The sequence below is a fragment of the Mirounga leonina genome, unplaced genomic scaffold (assembly GCF_011800145.1).
Source record: "Mirounga leonina isolate KUSES-001 unplaced genomic scaffold, KU_Mleo_1.0 Mir_151, whole genome shotgun sequence".
NCBI lineage: Eukaryota > Metazoa > Chordata > Mammalia > Carnivora > Phocidae > Mirounga > Mirounga leonina.
In genome coordinates this window covers 101996264-102018068 of record NW_023270377.1, presented here as the reverse complement: position 1 = coordinate 102018068, position 21805 = coordinate 101996264, and the positions used below count along the sequence as shown (strand labels likewise).

General features: G+C 44.8%; 1 long non-coding RNA gene across 3 annotated transcripts in view; it reads right to left on the bottom strand.

Annotated features, from left to right (window-relative positions):
* Positions 1 to 1377: 1377 nt before the first annotated feature.
* Positions 1378 to 21805, bottom strand: part of LOC118012558 — a 43896-nt gene continuing 23468 nt past the window's right edge. Inside the window, exons 3-8 of one of the 3 annotated variants that reach the window (XR_004679751.1) lie at positions 19223 to 19373; positions 11893 to 12116; positions 8571 to 11563; positions 7981 to 8155; positions 4203 to 4258; positions 1378 to 1401 (exon numbers count right to left, since the gene is read on the bottom strand). This is a non-coding gene — a long non-coding RNA (uncharacterized LOC118012558). Of the gene's footprint in view, positions 1402 to 4202; positions 4259 to 7234; positions 7274 to 7980; positions 8156 to 8570; positions 11564 to 11892; positions 12117 to 19222; positions 19374 to 21805 lie in introns of those variants that run through there. The other 2 variants (XR_004679752.1, XR_004679750.1) reach the window with 2 other exon arrangements.

Below are 21805 nucleotides of genomic sequence, written 5' to 3'. Positions count from 1 at the left end.
TATTTATTTATTTATTTATTTATTTATTTATTTATTTATTTATTTATCTGACAGAGAGAGAGAGAGCACAAGCAGGAGGAGCTGCAGAGAGAGAGAGAGAGAGAAGCAGGTTCCCCACTGAGCAGGGAGCCTAAAACGGGGCTCGATCCCAGGACCCTGAGGTCATGACCTGGGCCAAAGGCAGACGCCCAACCGACTGAGTCACCCAGGTGCCCCCGGATTTTTGTTTTTTTAACTTGCACATTTGAAACAGTTACAGGCTTAAAAGAATGAAGTCTTACTGCAGAGACGAGCCCGCGAGCAGTGCTGAGATAGAGTGCGCTTCTGAAGCCATCCCCAGTCCTGCCTGGCTGACGTGGCCGGGCTGCAGGGGCCATGGTGGGCTGAAGAACATTCCTCTCATCCCGATGAACTCAGGAAATAGCAACCTCACTGTGTGTGTCCTCCTGTCAGCAGGTGTTTCTGCCTTCAAACAGCGCTCCCCAAAGTCTGAGCAAGCTGACAGGCTTTGGGAAGCCAAGGGGGGTGGTTGACACCTGTTTTGCTAGTAAGACGCATGGAAGCCCATGCATACTCTTACCACCCCCAGTATGGCCGGGGGGGGGGGAGTGCCCCCCCATTTACATTGTAAACATGTCTTGCATAATTGAGCTCCTCTTTTTCTGGTTAAACATTACCCACAGCTGCCTTCTGGATGGAAAATACGCCAACAAATCACTGAGCAGGTATGTGTCAGTGAAGAATTTCCCACTAACCCGCAGGGATGCTGACCCTTCGTTTTCGCAGCCTGGGGGTGGGAGGCCATAAGAGTCACTTGTGCAGGGTGTGTGTGGTTGCAATGAATTGTTCCTCCCAGATGCTGCATGTGTCAGGAAGCGAGGGCTTCCTTGGGTGTTAACATGAACTCCCATCCATTCAGCGGGGGGGGGGCGCTCCAAGCGGCCAACCCAGGCCCAGTGGCTAGGTTTTTGTTTTTTCCTTCCAAAAGCCATGTTTTGGGGCGCCTGGGTGGCTCAGTCGTTAAGCGTCTGCCTTCGGCTCAGGTCGTGATCCCGGGGTCCTGGGATCGAGCCCCGCATCGGGCTCCCTGCTCGGCGGGAAGCCTGCTTCTCCCTCTGCTTGTGTTCCCTCTCTCGCTGTCTCTCCCTGTCAAATAAATAAATAAAATTAAAACAGAAACAACAACAACAAAACCCTCCAAATTCTTAAAAAAAAAAAAAAAGTCATGTTTTCAGACTTTCCAGTGCATCGAGGCTTCCCAGGTATTCCTTAGAAACAAAACGGGCTTTCATGTCACTTTATTTACGGCAACTGTTGCTGGGTTGACGCTATTTAAACTACGTTCCAGGAGCCGGGAGAGGCTTTCTACCTACTTACCTCATGTATGGATCCACAACACATCTGTGTGTGAAAATGAGTTTCGTTTTATTTTTCTAATATAAAAGTATCAGACACACAGGCAAACTTAGTCTGGGATGGGCTACGCAACTGGATGAAGGTCACAAACTTGTACATAGGTGTGAGAGCACTCCCTGAGTCCGCTGGACCCCGGATCTCATGTTCTGCCACTTGCTGCCACCTCCAATCAGATAAATGAAAAGAAGGGCAAATTTTGAATTGAAGTAAGGCACAAAATTTAAGCTGATTTTCCCCTTCTCAGTATTCTAAAAACACTTACTGTTCCTTTTTTTTTTTTTAATCTATTTATTTATGTGAAAGGGAGAGAACATGTGCGAGAGTGTGGGGGAGGGGGGAAGGAGAGAAGCAGACACTCCACTAAGCTTGAGCTGAAATCAAGAGTCGGATGCTTAACCGACTGAGCCACCCAGGCACCCCGACTATTCCTCATTTTTTAAAAATCAGCTTTAGGGCACCTGGTTGGCTCATTTGGTAGAGCATGCAACTGTTGATCTCAGGGTCGTGAGTTCAAGCCCCATGTTGGATGTGGAGCTTATTAAAAATATATATATAATAAAATAAAAATCAAGAAAATTTGGGCGCCTGGGTGGCTCAGTTGGTTGGGCGACTGCTTTCGGCTCAGGTCATGATCCTGGAGTCCCGGGATCGAGTCCCGCATCAGGTTCCCTGCTCGGCGGGGAGTCTGCTTCTCCCTCTGACCCTCCCCCTCTCATGCTCTCTGTCTCTCATTCTCTCTCTCAAATAAATAAATAAAATCTTTAAAAAATAAAAAAAATAGAGCTAAAGTCTTTAAAAAAAATCAAGAAAATTTTAAAAAAACAGCTTTATTGGGATATAATTTACATACAATAACATTTATTTTATTTAAAAAATTTTAAGTGTATGGTGGACAGAATTTGGACAAATGCATACACTTGTACAACCAGTACCACAATTGAGGTACAGAATATTTCGATCACCCCAAAAGTTCTCTCATGCACCTTTGCTGCCAATCTCCTCCCCCTTCCCCTGGCTCCAAGTGACCACTGATCTCATTTCTGACCCCACAGTTTGCCTGTGCTTTAATTTTATATGAATGGAGGGGCACCTGGGTGGTCAGTCGGTTAAGTGACCAACTCTTGGTTTCAGCTCAGGTCGTGATCTCCTGGGTCGTGAGATCGAGCCTCATGTTGGGCTCTGTGTCCGGCAGGGAGTCTGCTTGAGATTTTCTCCCTCTGACCCTCCCCCTAATCAGGAGATCTCTCTCTGAAATAAATAAATATCTCTTTTTGAAAAATCTTTAATTTTCTACGAATGGACTCATGCAGCATGCACTCATTTTTGTCTGCTTCCTTCACAGAACCTAATGCACTCAATATCATTCATGTGCCAATAGGTTGTCCTTTTTATTCTGGGTAGTATCCTGCTGTGTGAATGAAGGCTCTTTGTCCCTTTATTAGTTGATGGGCATTTGGATTGTTTCCAGTTTATTGTTAATAAAGCTGCTCTAGAAACAGACCCATAAATACAGAGAACAAACTGATGGTTGCCAGAGGGGGTGGGGGTGCAGGGATGGGCAAAATGGGTGAAGGAGAGTGAGAAGCACAGGCTTCCAGTTACGAACTGAATATGTTACAGGAATAAAAGGCACAGTATAAGGAATATAATCAGTGGTATTATAATAGCATTGTAAGGGGGCGCCTGAGTGGCTCAGTCGGTTAAGCGTCTGGCTTCAGCTCAGGTCATGATCCCGGGGTCCTGGGATCGAGCCTTGCGTTGGGCTCTGCGCTCAGCAGGAAGTCCGCTTGAGAGTCTCTCTCCTTCTGCTCTGCCCCCAATTCGTGCTCTTCTCTCTCTCTCAAATAAATTTTAAAAATCTTTAAAAAAAATAAATAATAGCATTGTATGGTGACAGATGGTAGCTACACTTGTGAGCACAGCATAACCTTAGACCCTATTGAATCACTATATGTTGTACACCTGAAACTAATGTAACACTGTGTGTCAGCTACAATTAAAAAAAAAAGTCTTAAAAAAGATAAATAAAAAATAAAGCTGCTCTAAACATTCATGGGCAAGGCTTTGAATGAACATGTTTTCATTTCACTTCGGTAAATACCCAAGTGGGATCTCTGGGCGTATGATAAATGTATTTTAACTTTATAGGAACCTGCCAAACTGTTTCCAAAGCAGTTTTCTATTTCCAGCAGCATTGTATGAGATTCTCAGTTGCTCCACAGCCTCGCCAATACTTGGCATAGTCAGTCTTTTTAATTGTAGCCATTCTGGTGGGTGTTTAGAGATATCCTTTTTTTTTTTTAAGATTTTATTTATTTATTTGAGAGAAAGCAAGTGAGAGAGAGAGAGAGAGTTGGGGGCGGGGGAGGACAGTGGGAGAGGGAGAAGCAGGCTCCCCGCTGAGCTGGGAGCCCGATGTGGGGCTCAATCCCAGAACCGTGAGATCATGACCTGAGCCGAAGGCAGATGCCCAACCTCCTAAGCCACCCAGGGACCCCTGTAGTTTTAATTTCTGCCCCTTGTTTTCACAGAGAGCCAGAAGCTGGAGGGTCAGAGCTTAGGGCCCTGCACTCGTGGGCTGACATGAAGGCCTCAGCTGGGGGAAGCAACATCAAAACACGTGGACAAAAGCCCACACTTTGCAGAACAAACTCCACACCTGGATTTGTTTCCAAGCTTAAGTTACTAAGGAAACCCCTTAACCACTTGTCTGTTACCAAGAAGACTAGTCTAAATGTGCAGCTTCTCTGGTTTTGAAAGGACAGGGCTGACTTAGCTCTACTCACCGGGCCACAGTCTTGCCATCAGCCTCCCTGAACCCTCTGGGCATTTCCTCAGGACCCTGGTCAAAGAATGGATATATGAACAGCGTGTCAGGCACATTCCTAGTGCTGGTGATCAGGTCCCAGCCTGCTTACTGTCACAGAGAGGTCACAGAGCTTATTGTCCGGCAGAGAAGACAGATACCAAACAAGCAATTATAAGTCGTATGTGTGATGAAAGCCAAGGACAGTATGGGCACGTAACAGGTGGACTTAAGCCAATGCCGGGGATCAGAAAGGCACTTGGGCATTCCGGGAGGGGGAAGAACGTGTGCTAAGCTCTGAGGAGGCATAAGCCGGTGAGTCTGATGGAACAAGTGAGCCTAATAAAGAATGCAGAGGCCCCCGTTCACTGCAGTAGGGTAGGGCCTGGGGCCTGTGGTGGTTGCATTTTTGCCACATTGCCCAGGCTGTCCCGATACCTACCAAAGTTTGAGAACTTAGGCCTTGGAAGAATAATGCACAGGGCCACCTCTCCCACAGCATGGCCAACACAGCCCCGCCCCGATGGACCTCCACTCCTGCCCTTTTTTGTCTTGGTACCCACTGTGTGGGGCCGGCTCCTTTTTTTCCGTCTGGGGGGGGGGGGGGGGGGGGGGGGGGGGCTGTTTTCATTATTACAGGGCTTGATTTACTTTTTTAAAATATTTTATTGATTTGACAGAGAGAGAGAGAGAGCACAAGCAGGGGGGAGCGGCAGAGAGAGAAGCAGGACCCCAGGATCATGACCTGAGCCAAAGGCAGAAGCCCAACCGACTGAGCCACCCAGGCACTCCTACATGCCTTTATTTTTAGAAGTAGACTTATTTGGATAAAATTTACCTATAGCCAAGTTTACTGATTTTAAAAAAAATTCAATGAATTTTGACAAATGTATACAACTGTAAAATCATCACCCAAAAAGTTCGTTTGTGCCCTTTGTAGTCAATCTCCTGACCCTGCCCCGAACATCCACTAATCGGCTTCCTGAAACAATTGTTTTGCCTTTTTTATAATTTCGTATAAATGGAATCATACATATGTAGTCCTCTGTATCTAGCATCTTTCATTTGTATCATGCTTTTGAGGCTTATCTATTTCGATGTGTCTAGAAGTAGTTCAAGCTTTTTAATTGCTAATGAGTAATCCATTGTATATGGATTACTACAATTTGCTCACTAGTTGCTGGATGTTTGGGTTGTTTCCAGTGTTTGTGTGTTACAGATAAAACTTTTATGAAAACAAGTACAAGTCTTTGTGTGAACACGTTTCCATTTGTCCTCAATAAACATCCAGCAGTGGGACTGCTGGGTCACATGGTAAGTGCATGTTTATAAGAAGCTGCCAAGGGGCGCCTGGCTGGCTCAGTCGGTAGAGCATATGACTCTTTTTTTTTTTTCTGGTCCAAATTCTTCCATTTATAGATGAAGGAGTTGAGTTACAAACATAATACATAGTATAAATATTAGCAACAATGTAAAGAAAAATAAATGGGTAGAACTACGATTATAATTAAACACCTCAAACCTGTTAAAATTTAAAACTATCAAATGTAGAGTTAACCAACATATGCAAAGAATTCAAGAGTATGATAATATTAATATTGCTTCCACTTTAATCTCACACAAGTAATTCACAAAAAAGTGCTAAGATGCACTTTGTAATTGAATTTTGTAAGCATTAAAATTCTGAAATTCTTTTTTTTTGAAATGCTTGTTTTATATTTATTTATTTATTTTATTCTTATGTTAATCCCCATACATTACATCATTAGTTTTAGATGTAGTGTTCCATGATTCATTGTTTGTGCATAACACCCAGTGCTCCATGCAGAATGTGCCCTCCTCAATACCCACCACCAGGCTAACCCATCCTCCCACCCCCCTCCCCTCAGAACCCTCAGTTTGTTTTTCAGAGTCCATTGTCTCTCATGGTTCGTCTACCCCTCCGATTTCCCCAGCTTCATTCTTCCCCTCCTGCTACATTCTTCTTCTTCTTTTTTTTCGTAACATATATTGCATTATTTGTTTCAGAGGTACAGATCTGAGATTCAACAGTCTTGCACAATTCACAATGCTTACCAGAGCACATACCCTCCCCAGTGTCTTTCACCCAGTCACCCCATCCCTCCCACCCCACCCCCCACTCCAGCAACCCTCAGTTTGTTTCCTGCGATTAAGAATTCCTCATATCAGTGAGATCATATGATGCATGTCTTTCTCTGTTTGACTTATTTCGCTCAACATAATACCCTCCAGTTCCATCCACGTCGTTGCAAATGGCAAGATCTCATTCCTTTTGATGGCTGCATAATATTCCATTGTATATATATATATATACCACATCTTCTTTATCCATTCATCTGTCGATGGACATCTTGGCTCTTTCCACAGTTTGGCTATTGTGGACATTGCTGCTATAAACATCGGGGTGCACGTACCCTTTCGGATCCCTACTTTTGTATCTTTGGGGTAAATACCCAGTAGTGCAATTGCTGGATCAGAGCATATGACTCTTGATCTCGGGGTCCTGAGTTTGAGCCCCATGTTGGATGTAGAGATTACTTGAAAGAAAAGAAAGAAAGAAAGAAAGAAAGAAAGAAGGAAGGAAGGAAGGAAGGAAGGAAGGAAGGAAGGAAGGAAGGAAGGAAGAAAGAAAGAAAGAAAGAAAGAAAGAAAGAAAGAAAGAAAGAAAGAAAGAAAGAAAGAAAGAAAGAAAGAAAGAAAGAAAGAAAGAAAGTAAGTTAGTTGCTGGACTCTTTTCCAGAGCAGTCATTTTGTATTTGCAGCCAAATTGTATGAGGGTTCCAGTCCCTCCACAGCCATGTCAACACTTGGTGCATTAGTCTTTTTAATTTCAGCCATTTCAAATTGTGTGTTTTTGTTTTTGTTTTTAAATCACTCTTGGGGCTCCTGGGTGGCTCAGATGGTTAAGTGTCTGTCTTCGGCTCAGGTCATGATCTCAGGGTCCTGGGATCAAGCTCCGCATCGGGCTCCCTGCTCAGTGGAGAGCCTGCTTCTCCCTCTGCCTCTGGCCCTCCCCATCGTGCTCTCTCTCTGTCAAATAAATAAATAAGTCTTAAAAAAAAAAAAATCACTCTTCCTGCAGCAAGGAAAAGGAGTTGAAAGGGACAAAAAGCCAGTTGGGTGGCTTTTGTAGTAGTCCAGGTGGGAGGCTTTGAGAGCATTAGCAAACCTCTGGCCTCCTTTCCCATCAGGAGATAGAGCGGCTGCAGGAAGGGGATAGTAAAGAAGAATTTACTTTTGAATGTATTGAGCACACAGTGCACAGGGTTGAGCAATGAGGGATTCGCAGAGCCAGAAGGAAACACGTATCTTGCTAATGATGGGCTCCTGACCCTGCTTTGAGGGCTGGGGACCCCACCCGTAGAGGGGGTCGTGGGCAAGGCAAAGAGATAGCTCTTGTCTCCTTGGCTGAGAGGATGAAGCAAATCCTCACACAGAAGGAGTTTAAGTAGTAGTTATCTTTTGAAATAATTCTGTTACAACATCACTCAACTAATTCAATATTAACTTACAAATTGGCTGATCTTGTGTCTCATCTAGGTGCACAGAGCCTCCCTTCAGGTGGCTCAAAGTTTAGTGAGTGAAGGGAGCTGACCATCATTTTGAACACTGTTTTTCACAGGACCTGTTTCTTTGATACTCTCTCGACCCCAATTTATTTATCTGTAGCCTCCTCCTGAGGGGTCCCAGGCTTACAAAAGGGCAGCTCTGTCGACAAGGTGAATTCGCTGAGCTACCTGTGCAAGGGCTGATGAACATCAGTTCCATCTTCCGGGATTCCAGCAGGACCACTGCTCAGGCTTCAGGCCGTGAGTGGCTCCATCCTCAGCTGTCTCCCAGAAGCCACGCAAGCCCGTGTTTTCACCCCCACTCTCGGGGCAGACTGAGATGGGGGTGGCCGCAAAAAGTACCCTGGGAAGACCCAGTGGTCATAAAAGCGTGCTAGTCAACCGCGTGCCTCCTAGCTCACCAGATGTGTCAAGAGGCCAATCAGCGCCAAGAGTGCCCAAAGACAAAAATGGTCATTTATTGGGAGAACAGAAAGTGGAGCCCTGGCTAAAACCACTTTGCTTTCACCAGCAACTTTTTAATCCCTTTGTCTGGTGCATGAAATCAGTTCCCAGAACACAAGGTTTATTAATAACTGTGGGACCTTTTCCCAGTCTCCAGATCAATTGGCAGAAACCTCTAGCTACTTCCTTCTGGATGATTCTATTATTTAGTGGCATCTCCTTGAAACTGGTACAGTTTTTTTTTTACCTGGCTTGGGAATTGCACATCACCCCCACCCCCCCACCCCGACCCCCACCCAACAAACCAGACTCACCGGGAGGCTTTGTCTCCCTGTGCACCTTCCTGAGTGGCTGGCTTCTTTGCTTCCGGGGAGATGCTCCTGCTGTCTCAGTGGACTGCAGGGTGATGTACCTCTCCTCCGGGCTGGCTCCTCACTGCCCGTAGTGCTCCTGAGTGTTGACAGGGATCCACGGAGCCAGCCTGATTTAGGATGAGGTCATTTTGAGCTGCTTCCTCTCCTTGTGGTTGGCGAAGGCCCCAGAGTCAGCTGCTGGGCAGGGGCTAAACAAGGCCCAGGTCTTAATGTGGGGACATGGTGTGTGTGTGGGGGGGCACTTCTGCAGGAGGAGGCTCTAATCATGGCAGCTCCTACAGCGGTAGGGAGGGGGTCAGTGTCATAAATGCAGGATTTCTTCCAGAGCTTGCCTTCTGCTCTCCTTCACCCTTCTCTGGGGCTTCAGCATGCCGCGGCTTTACCAGGATCTCCCCTCAGGAAACTGCCCTCTGACTCTGCCCCTCCAAGCTCCACCCCACCCGCCAGCCTGCTGTCTGTATCTCCAGAGACTGGCATCCTAAACCCAGCCTGGCACCGTGGGATGGACAGGCCTGGGGTCCCCTGGCCCTGGCCCCTGAGCTCACCTGTGAAGAAATGAAAACAAGCACACCTGCCTTGTGAGGTTCAGAGATGGTAGGACCGAAGCACCTCCCGGACACAGTGCACAGCAGGCACACACCACGTGGCCACCAAGAGCTGACTTCATTTCCCCGCAAAGGTGCTCACCCCCCTCTCCTGCCTGTCCCCGTGAATGGCCCCAGCGCTCCTTGTCACTCAGACCCAATGACAAAGCAGTATTCGTGTGCGTCTTTCACTGGTCTGTTGTGGTTTTTTGCTCTTGTGGTAAAAGAGACATAACATAACACTGACCACCTTCACCAGCCATCTCTAAGTGTAGAATTCAGGGGCATTAAGTCAGCACTTTTCCATCCTCCCCAAATTAACACTCTGCCCGCCTTAAACAGCACCTCCCCGCTCCTCCCTCCCCTCAGTCCCTGGCAACAGCCTTCTTCTGAATCTATGAAGCTGACTACTCTAGGTGCCTCACAGAAGTGGAATCAGACAGCATCTATCCTCTTGGGTCTGGCATAATGTCCCTCAAGTCTCACTCATGTTGTAACATATGTCAGAATTTCCTTCTGGATAATATTTCCGGCTGACTAATATTCCGTTGTATGTATAGACCACATTTAAACAATCCACTCACTGGGCTATTTTCCAAAAGGGTTTTTGGAGGGGAAAGTAATGCATGAACACACATCACAGAAGAGTGTAGAGTGAAACCATGTCTCCTCCCGGCGCCTCAGTCCCCGGCCCTCGGATTTTCCCTCAGCAGTGACCTTCCACTCCACCTTCCTGTCTGCGCCCACTGCCCAGACTCTGCCTTCTGGAAGCTGTCCTGCACACACTGCCAGAGGGGGTGTCCCCCTTACCGCATGTGGCCTTCCAGGATGCCCACCAGCTGGTCCCTGCTGACCACTACAGCGTATGTCCCTGACACCGCGGCTGCTTCCTCTCTCCAAGATGCCTGAAGACACCTTCTTCTCCTCACCAGAGTCGGTACCAATGCCTCCTTCCCCAGAAAGGTGTCTGGACTATTCCCGCCATCCCAACAGGAATTCCTCTCTCCCTCCTTGTGCTTCTATGACGCTGACCCTAATCTGACCCGGCTCTGGAGTGCTTGGTTACTCTCCAGTCTCTCCCCAGGTAAGTCAACTCCTGTCAGGAAAGGAAGCTCATTTATCCTTGAGTGTGCTTGGGTGACTTCTCCACACAGGCCTGGGCTCTGAGACTGGCCTGCGGGGCGTCCCTCAGCTTCTCACACGTCCTTCTCCTCAGAGCCCCGGGGATAATGGTTCTTCCTCACAGGCTTGCTGAGGCGACTCAATCAGTGTCAGGTAAACCCAGTTGGCATTTAATAAGTGCAGGCCCCCCTCCATGGGAGCAGGACTGGCTGGTAGGTGCCAGGGTGTGTGACGCTCACCCACCAGCACAACTGGACCCTGGTGTCCTTAATGCTCAAGGGTCCCCCTTCAACACAACTGAAGGAAGGGAAGATCTGGGTGAGGAGGGCCAGTTCTTGCATCAGGGAAGTGGGGGGAGGCATGAGGTGGTGCCCCATCCTGGGTACTGCCCCAGAAGCTTCCACAGATGTGAAGGGCCCCTGGAACTGGGTTTAGGGACCAGGTCACATGCTGAGGTCTGCCCAGAAGCTGCAGCCCACCAAGGCCCACCTTTGCTTCCACCCTCCTCTCTCCCAACTATCTCCAACTCTTCTGGTGGGGCCGTGGGAAGCATTGCCAGAGGACGGGGCATGAGTGCATGTAGCCCCTGAACCCCAGGACCCCAGTGCCAGAATGTTCAGATCCTCATGGCTTCGCCTCTACATGGACGAGTTCTTCTGGTGCTTTCATACCTGACAGGGCAACCAGAGAGGCCTCAGCTCATAAAGGAAATCTGCTCCTTTACCATTCACTCATTCAAGTCCAGTGTTTGTGGAAGACCAAGTGTCGGGCACGGTCCTATGGGGCATCGTCTGTTGTTGTGCAGACTTACAACCCCTCCCGTTGCCATCCTCCTCTTTGTCTGGTGCCTCCTATTCCTGAGTCTAGCTGCTGAGACTCCCTCAACCAGCAGTGCCCCTCCCCCGGGGTCCAGATCCAGCTTTCTCTACGTAATGATGCTAGTTCTCTTTTGTCTCTTGCTTTTTGCCTTCCTAAATTTTGTGGACATCTCTGATCATTTGTCACTTTCTTGCCCCATTTCTTTGTCTTCCGGATTTATGCCTATTCCGATCCTGTCATTACCTTTTCGTGATGTTTCCGACAGGAAGCAGAGATAAATTCTGGTGTTGCAGTTGCCATAGCTAACTAGAATTGCCTTCCAATTTAATCTTCACTTGGAATGTTTTCACAATGATTTATGGAATTTGGATAATGTTCAGTTAGAAAATAGTATTTATTTTCAGAAATCTGGAAAAATACAGAAGTATTCAGAACATAAAAATCAGTCATAATCCCAGAAATGCAGAAATAACCACTCTTAACATTTTGCTTTATGTATAATAGATTCTTTAAAGGAGAAAATGTCACCTCTTTTCTGCTTTCTTGAATTTGATGTTGACACTTGGGGGCTGCTGGCTCCCCTGAAGAAGGCTTTTTATCATTGGGAGACACTTGCCAAACCGTGCTTGGACACCCCAAAGATTCACTGTTACACTGACTGGTGCCTCTCCCTGTTCCGCGCCCCCCCCCCCCCACCCATTTCCCTTGGTCTGCCCACTTCCACCCACGGTTCAAACCTTCAGTGCCTGGAGGAGGGTGATCAGGGAACATGGAGCACGCCTCCCAATGCTGTCATCCCCAGGGAATGTTCTGCCAGGAGAGAGGACTAGGAGAAAAGCACCTCACTGCATTCCATAGTCGCCTGTCAGCTGCCCCTGGCTGTTGTCTGGTCCTTGGTGATCCCTGATGGGGGATTTCGGGATCCTTGAGGAGTCACTGGTTGGGGGGAAGGTGGCCAGTCCTGGAAATGGGCAGCTCTTTAATCCACCAAATCAAAATGACCCCCTACCTGAGTCTTAGCACGCTGAAGTTCTGGATTCAGAACTTAGGCTAGGGCGCCTGGGTGGCTCAGTTGGTTAAGCGACTGCCTTCGGCTCAGGTCATGATCCTGGAGTCCCGGGATCGAGTCCCGCATCGGGCTCCCTGCTCGGCAGGGAGTCTGCTTCTCCCTCTGACCCTCCTCCCTCTCATGCTCTCTGTCTCTCATTCTCTCTGTCTCAAATAAATAAATAAATAAAATCTTAAAAAAAAAAAAAAAAGAACTTAGGCCAAATATGGAAAACATTTACGCTGAAAGTCAAAGAAACACAAATCAGAAAGGCAATGAAATGCATCCTTCCACCCTTGCTCAATAAACTGCAGATATTTTCAAAAAGAAAATCACCAGTGAGACAGGGAGTTGTATATTGCTCTTGGGTGTATACACTTACAAAATGCTTTTGGGAAGTAATTTTCCAATAGTACTAAGAAGCTGAAAATGTTTATACTTTTTGATCTAGTAATTTTACTTATGGGACTTTGATGTAAGGAAAGAATTCTAAATGTAATAAAGCTTTGTGCACCAAAATAGTGGCAGCATTATTAGTGATGTCAGAAATGATAACAACATAATCTAAATGCCCAACAGTAAGGGAATAGTTTCATGAATACTATTTGTGAAAAGTTTATTACAGTATGACCAAGTGATTGTTATTGGAATAAGTGAAAACAGATAAACCCAGTATTTAATATATAGTTTGCTGATGTTGTCAAGACAAAAGTAATATAATACAGAGAAAGGGGAAAATACACTAACGTTTTAATACTAGTTATCTTTTTAAAAGATATTTTATTTAAATTTATCTATTTTTTTTTTTTTTTAGTAATCTCTATACCCAGTGTGAGGCTTGAACTTACGACCCCGAGATCAAGAGTCACATGCTCTACCTACTGAGCCAGCCAAGCACCCCAATACTAGTTATTTTTGAATGAAGGGGGGGGACAGAAAATATTTTGGTTTTTCCTCTCTATTTTTCGGTATTTTACAAATTATCTATCATCCCAGTATTACTTTATAATTGGAAAAACAATAGTAAACCTACCTTTTAAGGGAAAAATAATTAGCCAGTTGCACTTTACTTAAGTGCTACTGTATATTCAGATCAGAGATTTGTTTTAATTTTTTTAAAGATTGTACTTATTTATTTGAGACAGAGAGAGTGAGCAAAAGAGAGAGCGTGAGTACGGTGGAGGGGCAGAGGGAGAGGGAGAAGCAGACTCCCCACTGAGCAGGGAGCCCGACATGAGGCTCGATCCCAGGACCCTGGGATCATGACCTGAGCCAAAGGCAGATACCTAATGACTGAGCCACCCAGGCGCCCCTAGAGATTTCTTTTAAAAATGGAATTAAATTGAGCTCATCTTGTGCAATTCTTTATTATTTTACTGATGAAGAAACTGAATTTAAAGAGGGCAATGGCTTTGCCCCAACCTTGCATCCTGGGCCCTTGTTTGTGCCCATCTCCACACTGCCTCAGAGAATGAGTGAGGCACGGGATGGGAGGGCACCTACCAGTCAATTCATAACATCTCAGTGAGTTAAAGAGGACAGAGTTCAAGGTGGTTGTCCCTGAGGAGCAATGGGCAGTCCACATCCTTGTGGATGGGGGTGAGGGGGGTCAGACTTGGGAAATGCTGGGCATCATCTCAACTAGGAGACCGCTGGAGCCAGTCGCTTCCCAGGCACAGCTCAGGCCACCTGCTCTCCAGTAAGTGTCCGTGCTATGACCCTCTTTCCTCTTGCCAGCCCTCTTTCCACTCTGGTTGCATCTCAGGGCACTTGATTAACTGGACTTCCTACTTGGAACGCTGTCTCCTGTTTTCCTCTACCCTTCAAGATTCTGGCCGGTCGGTGAATTAAATTACTATAAGACAGATTAACCGGAGAAAGTAAAATTTAATTATATATGTACAGGGAATCTACAGAAACAGAGATCCCAAAGACAGATGTCCGGCTTGAGCATCTTTATGGGATGAAGGTAGGAAATGGCAATCTGTTAGATTTTCCTGGTTTGTAGTCTGAATGTCACTGATGATTTTTCTGAGCGACCACAGAGCAACTGGCATGAAGATAATCCATACAAGAGCTTTGTGGTGAGGTAACCCACAAGAGAGTGCACAATACATAGCCCTCACAAGATCCAGGAAGTTTACTTCCAAATTTGGCCTAAGAAAGATCTACCCACAAATGGGTGCATCCCACATTCTGACCTGCCCAATTAGTGACCTCATCTGATTTTTTTTTTTTTTAAGATTTTATTTATTTATTTGACAGAGAAAGACACAGCGAGAGAGGGAACACAAGCAGGGGGAGTGGGAGAGGGAGAAGCAGGCTTCCTGCCAAGCAGGGAGCCCGACACGGGACTCGATCCCGGGACTCCAGGATCATGACCTGAGCCGAAGGCAGTCGCTTAACCGACTGAGCCACCCAGGCGCCCCTCATCTGATTTTGCTTATATGCACATTAATAGCTTTGGCTAAGCCTTGGGTCTCTTGGAGCCACTAATACCTAAGAGGAATGTGCTGTGTGGTTGGGTATGGTGTGATTTTTTTTTTTGAAGTTTTTTTTTTTTTTTTTTTTAAGATTTTATTTATTTATTTGACAGACAGAGAGCACAAGTAGGGGGAGCGGCAGTCAGAGGGAGAAGGAGAAGCAGACTCCTTAGCGGGGAGCCCGATGGGAGACGTGATCCCAGGACCCTGGGATCATGACCTGAGCCGAAGGCAGACGCTTAACTGACTGAGCCACCCACGTGCCCCTGTGTGATGTTTTTTTACAGAGTATCTGTTCAAGGAAATTTTCTTGAGGTTGGTGGGTTACCTAGTGTCAATCTAACCTATTCCGTGACCAACTTATCCTAACATGTGAGACTTTGGGTTAATGGGCGAGCACCCTTACATGCCTGACCTGTGTCCACCAATTTTGTGGCTTTGACTTGCAAGATGTCCCTTCACAAAAGCCTTTACCTCGTGTGCACATTAACCCACAGCATAGTTTGACTAACCAGACACTGGTCTGCTAAGGACTGTGAACTCACCGGTCTGTCTTGTGGGCTCTAAGAGCAGCTAATCGGACCTATGCCTGCATTCTGCCCTATCATCTTGCTCTTTATGACAAACAACATAACAGACAGAGACAAAGAAAAACAGTCACTATCTTTGGGAGGAAAAGGAGCCACAAAGTGTAAAAAAATGCAGCCCTCACAGGATCCAGAATGTCCACTCCCAAATTTAGCCTAAGAAAGATTTAGCTGCAAATGAGGTGTGACCCACGTTTCTGCCCAGCCATATCTAGCCACAAATGGGGTGCAACCCACATTTACAATGAGGATTGAGATGACAGTCACCCCTATGGACCAGGACCCCTATGACAAATTCTCCTGAGAGCTGGTACAGTTGGACAAAGAGAGTGAAGTGTGTTAAATAGATGACTTAGGATCCATAGCCTCTTTGGCTGTCTGCCTGATGCATGCCAGTACATGCATCTTCTGGTTGGCAGAGTCCAGAGAGAATATTCTCACTGGTCATAAAGCCACACTCTTAAGACACGGAACAAGGTGAAAGGAAAACCTAATCAGACCTATTGTTCTCCATGCTTTACAACAAATGACACAAAAGACAGAGACAAAAGAAAACAATGACCATCTCTGGAAGGAAAAAGATCAATACAAGACAAGAATACTCATAACAAAATTTACTAAAGTTGCTATACCCAAGGAACTAGTCTACAAATATCTTTTTTCCTGCAATTCTATATTTAGAAAGAGAAAGAAAAAGGACTCTCATCATTTTCATTTCCATCAGACCCCACAGGCAGAAATCTAGGAGGCTGATGTGGTAAGAAATCTTATCATCTGCCAGCTTTTATCAGCTGTCCCAGTATCTCTCAGCTGCAGCAATTCAAACTGAATAGTGTCCAGCCAGGGAAGTTCATCCTGCGGACTACACCAATTGTTGGGGAGGAAAAATTTTCCTTTACCCTTCAAAATTCTTGCTAGTCTAAGAATTATATTGACATGAGACAGATTAACAGAAAAAAATAAAATTTAATCATGTATTTATGGGAATCCACAAAAACATAAGATATTCCAAAGACAGTCAGGCAAAATGAAGTACATATGTCATTTTGGACTAAGGAGATGGGTTAGGGGTCCAGGAGGTAATTTACAGGAAGACTGAAAAGAGTGTTTGGTAAACAAATGTTTGCTGGGCCATCCCGAAACAATGGCACAGAGAGAGGACTTTGATCAAGTAGGCATTGTTGTTTCCTCCCTATCCACCACCACTAGGTCATATTGTGTAGTTATCTATGCTGATAGCTCTCTTCCTGAGCAAGTCCTCTATCTAAATTCTTTTAGGCATTTAAGAGGAAGGTCAAATGTTCTTCCTGGGCCTTCTGTTTTGTTTTGTTTTTGTTTTTGTTTTTTTAAGATTTATTTATTTATTTGAGAGAGAGAGAGCACAAGCTGGAGGGGCAGAGGGAGAGGGAGAACCTGAAGTAGTCTCCATGCTGACCACTGAGCCTGATGGGGGCTCAATTTCATAACCCTGAGATCACGATTTGAGCTGAAACCAAGAGTTGGATACTTAATGAACTGTGCTACCAAGGTGACCCTGGGCCCTCTATGTTTTTTGTTTTTGTTTTTATTTTTATTATTAGTTTTTAAAGATTTTTATCCATTCATTTGACAGAGAGAGCACAAGCAGGAGGAGTGGGAGAGGGAAAAGCAGGCTCCCCACTGAGGAAGGAGCCTGATGCAGGGCTTGATCCCAGGACTCTGGGATCATGACCTGAGCCAAAGGCAGACGCTTAACCGACTGAGCCATCCAGGATTCCCATGTTTTTGGTTTTTGTTTTTGTTTTTTAAGCAATCAGCCTAAAGTAATCCACATGCCCAAGACACATGTTGTGGGGTGGAAAATTTTGCCCCCTACATCCCTTGGTTTACACACCTCTGTTCCTGTTAACTCAGGCTCAGCCTTCAGATCTCAGCTCCAGCTCCCTTTTTCTGGGAAGTCTTCCCTGACCACCAGACCAGATTATGCCCTCTTTGTTCTTTTCCTCCATAGAGAGATCACCACTGTAATTAAATAACCATCCACCTGTTGTGATAATGTCTATCTCCTCCTCCAGACCACAGAACCCTGTGGGATTATTTAGTCAACATCTCTGGCAACAAACTGTGCAGGCAGATAGTGAGTACTCAAAGTACATTAGATGAATAAATGAAAGTAACTGATTCTGCCAGCTCGACCAGAGGGCGGGGGCTGTGGGCTCCTTTTCCTGTCTGCTCCCTGGGACTGCTAAAAACCATCTGCTCTCATGGCATTGGAGAGAGCTAGCATAGCCTCCCTAATGCATTTATGCTTGCATTTGCTCAATAAGGATCTATTGAGAGGCTGCTATATGCCAGTATTCTAGGCTTTTGGAATTTCCATAGGCAGTGAACATACCATCAAAATCCCTGCCTTCATGAGATTACATCTATACTAAGGGAGACATACTGAGCAAATAAACAGGAAACTATATTTTAAGCTGGTAGTAGAGCCACGAGGGATTTGGGGAGAAGTGGAGGTAAGCTTCGATTTGAAATGAAATGGTCGGGAAAGGCCTTCATGAGAAGGTGACTGTTTTTTTTTTTTTATTTATTTTTTATTTTTTAAAGATTTTTATTTATTTATTCATGAGAGACAGAGAGAGAGAGGCAGAGGGAGAAGCAGGCTCCCAAGGAGCAGAGAGCCCGATGCGGGACTCGATCCCAGGACCCTGGGATCATGACCTGAGCCGAAGGCAGACGCTTAACCATCTGAGCCACCCAGGTGCCCTGAAAAGGTGACTGTTGAGCAAAAACCTGCATGAGGTAACAGAGCAAGCTATGTGGCAATCTGGTGGAGGAGCATGGCAAACTAAATACAGGCTGCCCAGGCAAATGTGAATTACTCTGTTAGTGTAAATATGTCCCAAATATTGTATGGGACACACATTAAAAATTGTTCATTGATTATCTGAAATTCCAATATTCATATTGAATTATTTCACTTGTTACCATAAGAATGTATTACTATTGTAATTTGAAAAGCATCACATAAATTTTTTTTAAAGATTTATTTAAGCGAGCGAGCATGCACACAAGCAGTGGGGAGGGGCAGAGGGAGAGGGAGAAGCAGACTCCCCACTGAGCAGGGATCCTGATGTGGGGCTTGATCCCAGGACCCTGGGATCATGACCTGAGCCGAAGGCAGACATTTAACTAACTGAGCCACCCAGGGACCTCCCCCCCTTTTTAAAAAAAGATTTTGGATCGCATAAAATTTTAAGATAAATAAACATGAGGCATTCTTCCAGGAATCTTTATGTCCAAATATAAAGGTAAAGCTAATAATCTACACCCAACCTAATGCCCTCTGAGGTAATCACTCCTCTGAGGTAACCATTACTAATTTCCTGAATATAGCCCTTTTCCTCCTCCTCTTTTGCATGTATACACATTTGTATTAGCTTCCTAGGACTGTTGTCAAAATGTTCCACAGACTGGGTGGCTTAAACAACAGAACTTTATTCTCTCACAGCTCTGCAGGCTGGATGTCCAAGATCAAGGTGTCAGCAGGACCATGCTCTCTCTGCAGACTGTAGGGGAGGACCTTTCTTGGCCTCTTGCAGCCTCTGAGAGCCCAGGCATTTCTTGGCTTATGGCAGCATAGCTTTTATCTCTGATTCCATCTTCAGGTCTTGTTCTTGCTTTTCCAAATTTCCCTCTTCTTAAAAGGACACTAGTCATTGGATTAGGGCCCATCCTAATCCAGGATGACTTCATCTTAACTTAATTACATCTGAAAAAAACCCTATCTCCAAATAAGGTCACATTCCCAGGTACTAGGAATTAGGACTTCAACATATCTTTTGGGGGGGACACAATTCACACATAACACTTAGCTTCAAGGACTCCAAACCATCCCCAGGTTGTTGATTTTTCTTTGGTGGTGGTGGTGGTGGTTTATAAGGCCCCAGGTGGTATGATCCCCACTTACCTCTATGACCCCATTCCTGCAACCTTTTTCTCTAATTTGCTCCTCTCCGGCCACACAGTCTCTGTGGTTATGTCTCCTTCCTCATTCCCATTCTTGCTTATTTTTACATGTGCTCTTGATGTAGTTCTGGAATGTTAGTGAGGTCCGGAGCCTACATCCAAGAAAAAATTCTTGAGACATCTTTGGTGCAAAAAGGTGATTTTATTAAAGCATGGGGACAGGACCTGCGGGCAGAAAGAGCTGCTGCCCCAGGATTGGGAGGAGCAACTGATTATATACCTTGGGGTTGGAGGAAATAAAGATAAGGGAAGTTCCTAAAGGACATTCATAAGCTAAAGAAGACTCACAGGATCCCGGAGGAAAGTTATAATCTTCCTATCTCAAGTATTTGTCAATGGGCTGCAGGTTATAAGGACATTTAATTTTGTGTACATTCCCTTCTGCCTTTGTTTTCCACATCAATCTTTTTTTCCTTAATTGGGCTCATAAAAAGTTAACCTATAATCTATTTTATTGGTCTTTTCAAAGTTTTAGTTTGGATTTATTGATCCCTGCTTTCCTCCTTCTCCTCCTCCCCCTCTTCTTCCTTCTTTGGTTTGTTTTCTATTCTATTAGTCTCAACCTATTATTTATTAATCTTTTCCTCCTTCTTTCATTTTTTTTTTTTTTTACATTTCTTAATATGATAGTTATTTTCTATGTGATCTTCTTTCTTGTTTTCTTTAGCAATGAAATAACTTAAACTTGTTTATTTTGTTCAGCTCTACTTTTGACGCATACTACAGGTTTTGGTATAAGGTATTCTTTCATATTACTTACAAGATAATTTATAATTTCAGAATTGATACCTTGTAGAGGAGGGGAAAAACTCCTCTTAGGTTCAGTGGTGGGGCCAGTAAGTCATACTGATAAAAGACAGATTAACAGGAGGGAAAAAAGAAACAGATTTAATCACAAGCCTACATACAGAAGTCCACAAGGAAATGTGACTCAAGAAGGCAGTTATAATTGGGGCTTATATACCATCTTTACAAAGGGTGATAAAGTGTTAAGAAGAAGCTAAACAAACAAAAAGATGTTTGGGGCTTCTGAGGGTAAGTGCTTATTGGGAAGTCATTAGGTAAATAAGGGCTGTCCACTAAGGTTTGTTATGCAGATAAGAGTTATTTCAGATGATAAGAGTTGTCTCTTACCTCAGGAGTAGTTCTTTTCCTGCTACAGGAGAGGGGGACACCTTTACAAATGGAAATTTATGTTACCTTTGAAAAGGGAAATTTATACCCTGTTTTCAGACAGAAAGATGGAGGGCAGGGAGCTATTTGTCTTCAGCTCAAAACAATCCTTATGCCAAAGTGGCATATTTTGGGGTGACAACTCTGATCCCCTTCATCTCTCTGAGCTCATAATTATTGGGGAGTGTATTTTTTAAAAGATTTTTTTCATGAAAGAGAGAGAGAGTGGGGGAGAGGGAGAGAGAGAATCTCAACAATGAGACTCCTAGCTGAGGGTGAACACGCAGGGCTCCATCCCATGACCCCGAGATCATGACCGGAGCCGAAATCAAGAGATGGCTGCCTAACTGACTGAGCCACCGAGGCACCCCTGGGGAGTGTATTTCTTAATTTCCAAGTAGTTAAAATTTTGTTTGTTTGTTTGTTTGTTTATAGCACATGTGATTGGAGAGGGAGGGGCAATGGGAGAGGGAGAGAGAGAGAATTTCAAGCAGACTACACACTGAGCATGGAGCCCCACATGGGGCCCAATCCCATGACCCCAAGATCACGACCTGAGTCCAAGCTGAGAGTCGGATGGCCAACTGACTGAGACACCCACATGCCCCTCTGTTTACTTTTTATTATTTTTACCAACCATGTTGGATTATGATCAGAAAAATAAGGCTACTACTTTTTAAAATTTGTTATTATTTTATTTTTTTGCCAAAGACATGATCAATTTTTGTAAATGCTCCATGGACATGAAAATTTTTCTATATGAGGGACAGTTCTCTATTAAAAAAGTATTATCTACTTTTTTTACATGGTTCATTAATTTTGATCTATTAAGCAATTTTTAGTTTTTAAAATGTATTCAGCTTCTAAGTTGTTTAGTGCATACAGGTTTATAACTATTATATCATCTTCATTAATTGTGCTTTTTATCATTACATATATCTTCTTTCTAGGTTGATAGACTTGACCTTAAATTTTTACCTTAATTTTTACTAATTTTGCTTTGTTTGCTTGTAACTGCTTGGTGCCTCTTTGTCCCTTTAATTTCAACCTTTATCTATCACTGTTTCATCTGTATTTATTATCAACATATAGCTAGGTTTCTTTTTTTTAAAAATTAATTATTTATTTATTTGACAGAGAGAAATAGAGAGCACAAGCAAGGGGAACGGGAGAGGGAGAAGCCGGCTCTCCGCTGAGCAGGGAGCGTGATACAGGGCTGGGTCCCAGGACCCTGGGACCATAACCCAAGCGAAAGGCAGACATTTAACCAACTGAGCCACCCAGACACCTCTCTTTCCTTCCTTCCTTCCTTCCTTCCTTCCTTCCTTCCTTCCTTCCTTCCTTCCTTCCT